At 39.5% G+C, this 12,765-nt stretch overlaps 1 pseudogene; it reads right to left on the bottom strand.

Annotated features, from left to right (window-relative positions):
- Positions 1–387: 387 nt before the first annotated feature.
- On the bottom strand, positions 388–12,054 carry LOC119524113 (annotated as a pseudogene).
- Positions 12,055–12,765: the final 711 nt, after the last annotated feature.

Here is a 12,765-nt window from a genome sequence, read left to right as displayed (position 1 = left end):
GGAGTCTACCTCCTGGAAGGTGGTGCCAGCCAACAGCTGGGCCTCCCACCCCAGCACTTCTCTTGCCCTGTTAGAGCTGTGCAGGCATGCAGTGAACACCCATATCGGGCTTCTGAAGAACAGGGTGTGGGCCCTCCCAGGCATGATACTTCAAAGCATCTTACCTTTGCTTAATATACATTACTTGGAGAGGACTGAGGAAACTGCCCTCAAAAAAAAAAAATTCAAACAAGACAACAAAAGAAATAAGAAAAACAAATCATGTGTAAAATAACTACTATTGCTTCCAACATGTTCCTACCATACCCCAAGAAAATTAATAAACCATAGTCATTCTTGAGCGTTCCCATATCATTAAGATTACTCTCCATATTTTATCTGTTCTTATTAGATTAGCTGAAACTCTTTTGAGCTTGAAGAAAGGTGTTTTCATTGTGCATCCAGTTTGATAAATCTGCTAGCTACAGTCTCCATCCTGGCACACAAGGCTCTGTACTCATTGTACTCAGAATTGAGGTCATCCTTGCAATTCTGGTATTGCTCATGGGAGACAATGGCAATATATTTTATCAAATAATCTGGGAGTTCAATTGTTGAAGAAGTCTCCACAGAAGCACTACAAATCTCTTTAACTCCTTCATTGGAATTTGGACTGTAGTTATTTAGGTTGGCAATTTCCTCCTCTAATGTCCTCTTCTTTTTCCTCAACAGTCTCAATATCATGATCTTTTGTGTGGTTGTTTTCCTTGTGTTTTTTAGATTTCTTTTTGAAATTTTTGTGAGATAATGAATGGTTTTCTTCCATAGGTTTCGGACTCTTTAGTGGAACTGAACCTGGGGGTAAGGGTTGCAGGTAAGTCCTAGAGGTATATTTGTCTTGCTGGTCCTCATAGATACTACCATTTTGGCTAAACTTCAACAGGTAGGTCTTGAGTCCCTTGGCCTTCTGAAGTACTAGGGGAATTGGAGTTAGAAATTACAGCCTGAGGAGGATTTGAGATGAGCAGGTGGGTTGAAGGCAGTGATGGAGGGGTGGGGATGGCAGCAACTGCAGGAGGCAGTAGGAGACCTGCAGCAAATTTTCACTGGTGGGATTCAATGACCTTTCAATATTAGTGGTACTCAGTCAGGTGAGATATTTGAGCTTTCTTTTTCATTAAAGGGTCAATGAAATCTGAATCCAAAAGCTATTTCTAAGAAGAAGAGGCAGCATTTCTATCAGAAAATAGGGGAGATTCTAAATGACTGGTGCCAGCAGGAAACTGAGATGGATTTAGTTTTCTAGAGAGCATGACTCCAATGACTATTTCATTGTATGCAAGCCAGTCTCTCTGAAGCTCTTTAAAAACATAATCCTTTAAGATATGTGACAGATCCTTAGGATTCAGATTGGCTACTTGTTGCAGAATTGCTCTGAGGGAGTTCTTGTCTGTTTTGACTCATGCCATCTTTCTGCAATTGAGCAAGCAGCTGATGTTTCTTATAGGACTTCTGTGCCAGTAAGTGAATCACTCTGTCCCTATAGGGCCACTGAGAAACATTGCTGCTGCTGTGTGTCTCTCAAATCATATTTGCAGGGCTCATTGGAGTTGACTTTTTTCCTTTCAGGCAATTCATCTGAAAAAACTTGAGATGTTTTCCAAATCTGTGCTCTTTTCACTACATATGGACCACCAGTTTTGATAACTTGTGCTACAGTTGTGGGATTCCTCCTCTGCCTGGGTCATTCTTTTTCATGTCATCTGGTACAACTCATTTATTGCACACACTGTTATTTTATCTTGTGTAATCCCAGGCAGTTGAGCTGGGAGATTCCAGAGCTGGAGAATGTTTGCTAGAGTGAAATCAAAGCTGCCTTGAGGGTTGTCCTTTCCCACATTTGACAGATAGAAGTTAAAGTTATATACTTCATTGTGGGGATCAATTTTGGGGATCTTGACAAGTCTTTGGAGCCCTTGGAATGTAATTGGATGTCCAAAAGGAATTAAATTTTTTGTGGCTCTGGTAGGTTTCAGGTGCCTGGATCATACGCTTGGTGAGCTTCACAGTATGGTGATATTGACCTGCCCCAACAGTCCACACTGACTGTCAGTAGCATTTCTCCTCCTGCAGGCCTGACCCCAACTTCTTCCTCCATCTTAGACTTCCATGGGTACCACTGACACCTGCTCTGGGGCTAGCCACTACTGCCATGTGGCTGATCAAGCATCTGTCGTGGACTCTGCAGCCATGCCATCTTGCTGCTGACCTTCTTTCTCTCCCTTATTTTTGAAGGACAGCTTTTCTGGATAAAGAATACTTGGCTGGTACTTTTTCTCTTTCAGTATCTGAAGTATATCATAGCACAGTCTTCTTGCCTCTATGGATTCTGATGAGAAATCAGCAAATAGTCTTGTTTGGCTTCCCTCATGTGGTAAATCACTTTTCTCTTGAAGTTTTCAGAAATCTGTCTTTCTCCTTGGCATTTAACAGTCTGATTAGTATGTGTCTTGGAGAGGATCTGTTCAGGTTTACTCTATTTGGAGTACATTGGTTTTCTTGGATTTGCATGTTTATGTCTTTTACAAGGGTTGGGAAAATTTTGGTCATTGTTTCCTCAAATATTCTTCTTAACCCTTTTCTTCTCCTTGTTCACTCTTAACGTATATGTTTGTGAGTTCATGTCATCAATCATTTCCCTCAATCTCTGCTCAAATTTTTCCCTTATTTTCTCCTTCTGTCCTTTTGTCTGTTTAAGTTCTGATGCTCTGTCTTCTAACTCATTGATCTTTTTTTCCTGCTTCTTCAAATATTCTCTTTTGTATACTTTAATTTCATCCAAATGTATCTCCCATTTCCATAATATCTGTTATTTTTCTTTGTATTCTTTCAAATTCTTCTTTATGCTCAGCCTGTGTCTTCAAGTGTTTATGGTGGCAGTATTCATGATTTTCAATGGATGGAAGTGAAGTATGGGTAGATTGACTGATAAACAGAATGAGAACTGTGATGTATATATACAATGAAATATTGCACAGCAGGAAGACAAAATGAAATTGTGACTTATGCAACTAGTTGAATGGACCATGAGAACACTATGTTGAATGAAATAAGCCTGAATCAAAAAGATAACTTTATAACACCTCACTAATATCAACCAACTCTGAGAATTGAATCTGAGAGCGTAAGTTATTAGGTGAAGACATTGTATAGGTTCCTAGATTGTAAGCTCTTACAGTGGTCACATCTATTCATGAATTGTAATGGTTACTTCTAAATTCTGAGATGTCTTGTAGCTTTGTATATTTGTGTGACACCTAAGACTTGGAGCCCAAGTTTGGCAGCTGTGAATGTCACGATTATCCCATAGAGCAATTGTTTTAAAAGCTAAAACAGAGATCAAAGCAATTAGAGATATGAATGAAATGTACTTCATTGACACTAAGGTAAATCAGACTAAGAGTAAAGAATGATGTTGATTGTGTTTTTTAATGCAATTTTATTGTGATAAAATCACATAACATATAATCATTCAAAGTATACACTCAGTTGTTCACAATGTCATCATATAGCTCTGCATTAATCACCACAATCAAACTTTGAGCATTTTCATTATCCAAAAAATGAAATAAAAATTATAATAAAATAAACATCCAAAACAACCCATTGCTCTCCTTGCTTATTGTTCATTTACTTTCTTTAAATACAGTTTAATTGAGATGTATTCACTCACCCTACAGTCATCCAAAGTGTACAGTTACTCACAGTACCATCATACATTTGTGCTTTCATCTCCAGAATCAATTTTTGAAGATTTTCTTTACATCAAGATAAAAATAAAAGCAAAAAGAACACCCAAAACCCAAAAGTTTCCATCTCTTCCATCTACCTGTTCTAGTTTGCTAATGCTGCTGGAATGCAAAACACCAGAGACGGATTGGCTTTTATAAAAGGTGGTTTATTTGGTTACACAGTTACAGTCTTAAGGCCATAAAGGGTCCAAGGTAACATATCAGCAATTGGGTACCTTCACTGGAGGATGGCCAATGGTGTCCAGAAAACCTCTGATAGCTGGGAAGGCACGTGGCTGGTGTCTGCTCCTAAGTTCTGGTTTCAAAGTGGCTTTCTCCCAGGACATTCCTTTCAAAAAATGTCACTCTTAGTTGCTCTTGGGGTGTTTTCCCTCTCTTACCTTCTCTGGAGCAACAGTCTGCTTTCAATGGCTGTCTTCAAACTGTCTGTCATCTGCAGCCTCTTTCTTAGTTTCTGTGCATTCCTCAAAGTGTCCTTCTTGGCTGTAGCAAAGCTTACTCCTGTCTGAGATTTTATAGTGCTCCAGCAAACTAATCAAGGTCCATGCTGAATGGGCAGGGCCACAGATCCATGGAAATTGTCCAGTGAAAGATCTCACCCACAGTTCAGTCATCACATCTACACAAAAACATCCAATCAAAAGTCTGCAACCCAATTAACACAAATATGTTTCTTGCCCACACAAGACTGCATGAAAGATAATGGCATTTGGGGGGACATAATACATCCAAACCCTCACACCACCCTGTTCTTCATTCTATTTTTGTCAGCATTTTCTGGCTCATCTGTTCATACACTCGGTAAAAGGTGTGCAAACCACAAGGTTTTCACAATCACACAGTCACACTGTGCAACCTATATAGTTTACAATCACCTTCAAGAATCAATGTTGGAAAAACCTAAGATGGCGGCTAGGAGAGACAGGATAAAAAAACAGCTCCATGAAAAATACTAGATAAAAGCCAGAAAGCAACCCAGAACACCAGTTCCAGTGATGCACCAGCTGGAAAGGGTCTGCTAAATCCACAGGGACAATGCATTTGGTGAAACTAGGAGTCTGCATTCTGAAACAAGTGAGTAAGCCTGCTGAATATCTGCCATCCATGCTGTGCTGTGGAGAAACTGTGGGTTGGCACTTGGAGGCAGACTAGTTCTTTTTAAAAACCCAAAAGTGGTTGCAGATACAGTAGTGAGAACTGCACAGTGAAGCATGGCAGGAATGGGCTGTATGAACGCCTCAATATCTGGTGTGGAAGATAGCCTTTCATATACCTGCTTATTGTCTCAGAGCAAGGAAGGCAGAGGTGAGCCAAGAGGGGAAAATAACCATGCCCCTTGCAGCCATCTTCCTGGTGGGCTGGGAATGCTCCTGTCTGGGACCAGCACCAGAGCCCAGATCCATACCAAAAATCCCAGTGTGACAGGAAGTGTTTCTAGCACTACCTGCACACATCACAGTATTGGGCATGGACAATAGCCTTTCATGCTCCCACAGCTAAATGTCCCAGTGCTGGGAAGGTGGAGCTGTGTGAAAAGGTGGAAATTAATATGCCCTATAGAGCCATCCTTACAGCAGGCTGGGACTGCACCTACATGGCCCAGTGGCCCAGAATGTCCCTTGAGGGATGATGCACACTTGTGATGTAGCACAACCTTCCCTCAGCAGAAGCCCTAGAAGGGCATGGATTGGAAGAGGGACACACTCAGAAATCCCAGGGACACATGCCAATTCCAAGGACTTGTGGGTCAGCAGCAGAGACAATCTGTGGCAAGACTGAAATGAAGGTTCAGACTCTTGCAACAGCATTAAATCTCCAGGAACACCTGGGAGATTTGATTATTAAAGCTGCCCTCCTTCCCTAACTGCTCAGACACATGCCCCAGATTCAGGGCAGACAGCACCAACAACACATCTAAACTTTGTGCACCAATTGGACCCCACAAGAATCAGACTCCCACACACCACAAAGACAAAGTTGGGGAGAACTGACTTGAGGGGAATAGATGACTCATGGATGCCATCAGCTGGTTAGTTAGAGAAAGTGTACACCACCAAGCTGTAGATCTGTCTTTGAATAATCCTACACATCCTAAAAGAACCCTATCAAGTGAAGCAAATACCAATAGGCCAAAATCAACAGAAAATTTTAAAAGCATATGAAAAAAACAGATGATATGGATAACCTAAACCCAAACATCCAAATCCAAACACCAGAAGAGACACAGTACTTGGAGCAATTTATCAAAGAACTAAAAATAAAAAATGAAAGCATGGCATGGGATATAAAGTACATGAAGAAGATCCTAGAGGAGTATAAAGAAGAAATTGCAAGAATAAATTTAAAAAGATCTTATGGAATTAAAAGAAATGGTTGACCAAATTAAAAAGATTCTGGATACTCATAATATAAGACTAAAGGAAGCTGAACAACAAATCAGAACCTTGAAGGCTGCAGAATGGAAAATGAAAGAAAAAAAGAAAGAATGGGGAAAAAATTGAAAAAATCGTAATGGACCTCAAGGATATGATAGACAATATAAAACTTCCAAATATAAGACTCATTGGTGTCACAGAAGGGGAAGAGAAGGGTAAAGGTCTAAGAAGAGTATTCAAAGAAATTGTTGGGGAAAGCTTCCCAAACCTTCTACACAATATAAATGCACAAAGCATAAATGCCCAGAGAACTCCAAATAGAATAAATCCAAATAAACCCACTCCAAGATATATTCTGATTACAGTCAAATACTGAAAAGGAGCAAGTTCTGAAAGCAGCAAGAGAAAAACAATTCACCACATACAAAGAAAACAACTAAGACTAAGTAGTGACTACTCAACGGCCACCATGGAGGTGTGAAGGCAGTGGCATGACATGTTTAAAATTCTGAGAGAAAAAAATTTCCAACCAAGAATACTTTATCCAGCAAAGCTCTCCTTCATATTTGAGGGAGAGCTTACATTTTTCACAGACAAACAAATGATGAGAGAATTTGCTAACAAGAGATCTGCCCTACTTGAAATACTAAAGGGAGCCCTAGTGACAGAAACAAAGAAAGGAGAGATACGGTGAAAGTTTCAGTACTAAAGAGATTCAATATTGGTTCATTAAAAGACAATAAGAAAGAGAGGGAAAAATATATCTGACAAACTTAAACCAAAGGATAGGATGGCTGATTCAAGAAATGCCTTCACAGTAATAACATTGAATGTAAGTGGATTAAATTCCCCAATTAAAAGATATAGAGTGGCAGAATGGAACAAAAAATATGAACCATCAATATGTTGCATGCAACAGACTCATCTTAGACACAGGGACACAAAGAAATTGAAAGTGAAAGGATGGAAAAAATATTTCATGCAAGATACTGCCAAAAGAAAGAAAGAGTAGCAATATTAATCTCAGATAAAATAGACTCTAAATGCAGGGATGTTCTGAGAGACAAAGAAGGCCACTACATACTAAAAAAAAAGGGGCAATTCTACAAGAAGAAATATCAATCATAAATGTTTATGCATCCAATCAAGGTGCCCCAAAATACATGAGACAAACACTGGCAAAACTAAAGGAAGCAGCTGATGTTTCCACCATAACTGTGGGAGACTTCGACACGTCACTCTCTCCTATAGATAGATAAAGCAGACAGAAGACCAATAAGGAAATTGATAACCTAAACAATCTGATAAATGAATTTGATTTAACAGACATATATAGAACTTTACATCCCAAATCATCAGGGAATACATTCTTCTCTACTGATCATGGAACTTTCTCCAGAATAGATCATAGGCTGGGACATAAAAAAAAAAGCCTCAATAAATTTAAAAAAAATTGAAATTATTCAAAGCACATTCTCTGACCACAATGGAATACAATTGGAAGTCAATAACCATCAGAGACTTAGAAAATTCACAGGCACTTGGAGGTTAAACAACACACTTCAAAAATAAGTGGTTTATGATGTAGAATATAGGGGAACTAGTGAAAGAGGGCAGTTAAGGAAGAGGGAACAATAACCCAATAAGAACAGGTAAACTATCACGGATAAATTTAACTTTCTGAGAATGTCCTGGAATGACTATGGTTCATTAATTTCTGATGGGTATGCTAGGAACAAGTTTACAGAAATGTTGCTATACTAGGTTATTTTCTTGGGGTAGAGTAGGAACATTTTGGAAGTAAAGTAGTTAGGTTAGTTATCTTTTTTTTACTCCCTTGTTATGGTTTGTTTGAAATGTTTTTTTATTTATGTTTTTTAAATTTTTTGATATAGTTGATTTGAAAAAAGTTAATTAAAAAAGCAATGAAAAATTATGCAGAGCCCCCTTGAGGTGGAGAATGCAGGGGTATTGGCCTACCCCACCTCCATGGTTGCTAACATGACCACAGACATAGGGGACTGGTGGTTTGATGGGTTGAGCCCTCTACCATAGGTTTTACCCTTGGGAGGACAGTTGCTGCAAAGGAGAGGCTAGGCCTCCCTATGGTTGTGCCTAAGAGTCTCCTCCCGAATGCCTCTTTGTTGCTCAGATGTGGCCCTGTCTCTCTAGCTAAGCCAACTTGAAAGGTGAAATCACTGCCCTCCCCCCTACGTGGGATCAGACACCCAGGGGAGTGAATCTCCCTGGCAACGTGGAATATGACTCCCGGGGAGGAATGTAGACCTGGCATCATGGGATGGAGAACATCTTCTTGACCAAAAGGGGGATGTGAAAGGAAATGAAATAAGCTTCAGTGGCAGAGAGATTCCAAAACGAGCCGAGAGATCACTCTGGTGGGCACTCTTACGCACACTTTAGACAACCTTTTTTAGGTTCTAAAGAATTGGGGTAGCTGGTGGTGGATACCTGAAACTATTAAACTACAACCCAGAACCCATGAATCTCGAAGACAGTTGTATAAAAATGTAGCTTATGAGGGGTGACAGTGGGATTGGGAATGCCATAAGGACCAAACTCCACTTTGTCTAGTTTATGGATCGATGTGTAGAAAAGTAGGGGAAGCAAACAAACAGACAAAGGTACCTAGTGTTCTTTTTTACTTCAATTGCTCTTTTTCACTCTAATTATTATTCTTGTTATTTTTGTGTGTGTGCTAATGAAGGTGTCAGGGATTGATTTAGGTGATGAATGTACAACTATGTAATGGTACTGTAAACAATCGAAAGTACAATTTGTTTTGTATGACTGCGTGGTATGTGAATATATCTCAATAAAATGATGATTAAAAAAAATAGATTGAGGTGATTAATGCATAACTATATGATAGTACCGTGAACAGTTGATTGTACACCATGGATGACTGTATGGTATGTGAATATATTTCATAAAGTTGAAAAAGATTTTAAAAAACGAGAGTAGAGAGGAAAAAACAAGGAAAAAAAAAGATGTAGTGCCCCCTTGAGGAGCCTATGGATAATGCAGGGGTATTGGCCTACCCCACCTCCATGGTTGCTAACATAACCACAGACATATAGGACTGGTGGTTTGATGGGTTGAGCCCTCTACCATAGGTTTTACCCTTGGGAAGACAGTTGCTGCAAAGGAGAGGCTAGGCCTCCCTATGGTTGTGCCTAAGAGCCTCCTCCCGAATGCCTCTTTGTTGCTCAGATGTGGCCCTCTCTCTCTCTGGCTAAGCCAACTTGAAAGGTGAAATCACTGCCCTCCCCCCTACGTGGGATCAGACACCCAGGGGAGTGAATCTCCCTGGCAATGTGGAATATGACTCCTGGGGAGGAATCTAGACCTGGCATCATGGGACAGAGAACATCTTCTTGACCAAAAGGGTGATATGAAATGAAATGAAAAAAGTTTCAGTGACTGAGAGATTCCAGAATGAGCCGAGAGGTCACTCTGGTGGGCACTCTTACGCACAATATAGACAACCCTTTTTAGGTTCTAATGAATTGGAATAGCTAACAGTACATACCTGAAACTATCAAACTATAACCCAGAACCCATGAATCTTGTAGACAATTGTATAAAAATGTAGCTTATGAGGAGTGGCAATGTGATTGGGAAAGCCATATGGACCACATTCCCCTTTGTCAAGTTTATGGATGGATGAGTAGAAAAATGGGGGAAAAAAAGAAAAAAAAAGGCACCCAGTGTTCTTTTTTGCTTTAATCGTTCTTTGTCACTTTAATTTTTATTCTTACTATTTTTGTGTATGCGGCAATGAAAATGTCAAAAATTAGTTTTGGTGATGAATGCACAACTATATAATGGTACTGTGAACAACTGCATGTATGCTTTGTTTTGTATGACTGCATGGTATGTGAATATACCTCAACAAAAATGAATTAAAAAAAGAATCACTGTTAGTGGGTTACAGTTTGACAGCTTTAGGTATTTCCCTTTAGCCATTCCGACACACAAAGAACTAAAATGTAGTATCTGTATAGTGCATAAAAATACCCTCCAGAGTGACTTCTCAACTCCATTTGAAATATCTCAGCTACTGGAACCTTACTTTCTTTCAACTCTTTTTCCCCTTTTGGTGAAGAAGATCCTCTCAATCCCACACTGCTGGGTCCAGACTCAACTTCAGGAGTCATTTTCCAAGTTGTCAGGGGGAATTTACACACCTGGGTGTCATTTCCCAAGTAGGGGAAGGGCAGTGGGTTCACCTGCCAAGTGGGCTTAAAGAGAGAGGGGGCCACATGTGAGCAACAAAGAGGATCTCTGTGGGGTATTCCTAGGCACAATTATAAGTGGGCTTAGCCTCTCCCTTGAAGCAACTAGCCTCACAAAAAAAAGCTCCCAGATCGAGGGCCCAGCCCACTAAATTGACAGTCTGCAATGTTTGAGGGAAAATCAGCAATAACTCAGGTTGGAAAGTCCAACATCTCCACATTTCTCCCCAGTTCTTCAGGGGTCCCACAAATACACTTTTATTCTCTGCTCATATCACTCTGGGATGTATCAAGATTTCACCCCAGCCTGTACAAACTCACCAAATCCCACTTCCCTTTCAGAAATTCATTCACCCATGGTGCTCAAACAAACTTATTGTACATGTTAAATTATCTAGTGTGCTACCAAAAATATAAATCCTGCAGCAAATAAAAATCTCCTCCCTTGGTCTAGCACATAAGTTATAGTTTTAAGACCCAGTAAGTATCATCCTTTACTTTGGGCCTGATTTACCCTAGTTCTAACTGTATCTGCTTCATTCATATCTCTAATTGAAGTCTAAACACTTTTTCAGCTCTTTCAACAGTTGCTTTAGGGGGTAACACTGACCTTCATACCCGCCAAGCTCTAGCGCCAAGTCTTGGATGTCACACTACCCAAAGTTCCAGAGGTTGACCAGGTTATACACAAGGAGCTCAGCATCTCGGGATTTAGAAATTACCATTACAACTCAGGAATAGTTGTGACCATTTTAAGAGCTTACAATCTAGGGATCATTACAATAAGCACTTCCCTGATAAGCTGTGCACTTAGAATCAGTTCTTAGAGTTTACATATTATCATTAGTCTGTATTAGTGAGGCCTTATAATGTTTGTCCTCTCATTCCTGGCATGCTTCACTCAAAATGCTGTGCTCAAGATCCTTTCACCTAGTTGCTTGTCTCATAGCTTCATTCCTTCTTGTATTTACTCAATATTCTAATTATGCACACACTGCAATTCACCATCCTATCATCAGTGAACATACACTTAGCTGATCTCTATCCACTGCATATTATGAACACTGCCACCATAAACAGCATTGTGCAACCATCTGTTTATGTCCCTGCCCTCAGATCTTCAAAGTATATACCTTGTAGTGAGGTTGCAGGACTTTGTGACACCCACATACTTTGGAACCACCACACTGTCCTCCAGATAGGCTACACCATTCCAATTCCCCATGAACAGTGATTACATCTCTCTCTCCAAGTTCTAACAATTGTGTCCATTTTTCCTGCAATTTTGTAGATATATATTCAAATATCATATAATCATCCACAGTGTGTAATCAATTTTTTACAGCATCATCATATAGTTGAGTATTTGTCACCACAGTTAGCATTTTTATATATTCATTACTTTAAAAAAAGAATTTAAAACAAAATAATAATAAAAAGGATAAAAGGAAAAGTGAAAAAAAGATAAAATACAGCCACAGAGATAGAGGAAGAGTGAAAAGAGTAAAAAGACAAAAAAAGAAAAAGAAAGGAAAAATAGCAACCCCAAAACCACAATAGGTAAAATTAAAATAAAATACAATAGAACAGTCAAACAACACTAATGCCAAGAACCCTGTACCGTTCCCCCATGTCCCCCTCTTCTAGGCATTTAGCTTTGGTGTATTGCCTTTGTTACAATTAAAGAAAGCATATTGCAATCTTGTGGTTAACTATAGACTCTAATTTGCATTGATTGTATTTTTCCCCCAGTACCCCTCCCTTTTTAACACCTTGAGTGGTTGACATTCATTTGTTCTCCCTCATGCAAAAACATATTTGTACATATCATCACAATCACTGACTGCTTTAGGTTTCACTAAGCCACACAGTCCTGCCTTTATGTTCTATCCTTCCATCTGGTGTCCTACATGTCTGTAACCTTTCCTTTCAACCATACTCACAGTCATCTTTGTTCAGTGTACTTACAATCATTGTGCTGCCATCTACCAACATTGAACTCCAAACCTCTCTCTTCTATCCTTTCCTTTCTGTCTGTAGTGCTCCCGTTAGTATTTCTCGCAAGAAATTAGTGCCTTATTCATGAAGTCTCCCATTGTCTGTTAACGAAGTTTCTTAGTGTCTCTCTGAGAATATTTTAAACTCTCCTTCATATTTGAAGGACAGTTTGACAGATTTAAATTTTTTGGTGGTGGTTTTTCTTTTTCAGTACCTTAAAATATATCATGCCACTGCCTTCTCACCTCCATGGTTTCTACTGAGAAATCTGCACCTAGTCTTATTGATATTCCATTGTATATGATGAATTGCATTTCTCTTGCTGCCTCCAGAATTCTCTCTGTC

The sequence above is a fragment of the Choloepus didactylus genome, chromosome Y (genome assembly GCF_015220235.1).
Source record: "Choloepus didactylus isolate mChoDid1 chromosome Y, mChoDid1.pri, whole genome shotgun sequence".
NCBI lineage: Eukaryota > Metazoa > Chordata > Mammalia > Pilosa > Megalonychidae > Choloepus > Choloepus didactylus.
The sequence above is the reverse complement of the archived record's forward strand: the minus strand, read 5'-3'. Positions and strand labels throughout refer to the sequence as shown.